A 412-nucleotide genomic window follows, 5' to 3' on the forward strand; every position below is an offset into this window, starting at 1 on the left:
TGCTGAAACCCAGGATTGAACCAGGGACCTTTAGATCTTCAGTCTAACGCTCTCCCAACTGAGCTATTTCAGCTCTACATTAACAATGGATTGGTGTCCTTGTTTTGGAAGAAAATACATACATTCAAGCTTTCCAAAAAATTAAAGAACACAACATGTGAGTAATATTCCCCATTGCTTTCTCAGTACTGATGGATTGTGAAGCGGGAGACAGCCAGAAGTGCCACTGAGCCGCACAGACCCCGAGCTGAGAATGAAATGAGATCAAATTCAATCTTTCATAGTGAGATGCTGCTGAGAGGTAAGAGTCCTGAATCAAAGCGAGACTTGCTCATTTCAAACACTCCCTGTACTCTCTGCTCATGAAGCCTTAAAAAAGGGAAAAACAGAATGGCACTCAAACTCACAACCC

General features: G+C 42.7%; 1 non-coding gene across 1 annotated transcript; it reads right to left on the reverse strand.

Moving 5' to 3' along the window:
- On the reverse strand, nucleotides 1–73 carry trnaf-gaa (transfer RNA phenylalanine (anticodon GAA)). Its single transcript has one exon. It is a non-coding gene; the product is annotated as a tRNA-Phe (tRNA).
- Between the last annotated feature and the right edge of the window lie 339 nt (nucleotides 74–412).

Source organism: Heterodontus francisci, chromosome 35, assembly GCF_036365525.1.
Source record: "Heterodontus francisci isolate sHetFra1 chromosome 35, sHetFra1.hap1, whole genome shotgun sequence".
Taxonomy (NCBI): domain Eukaryota; kingdom Metazoa; phylum Chordata; class Chondrichthyes; order Heterodontiformes; family Heterodontidae; genus Heterodontus; species Heterodontus francisci.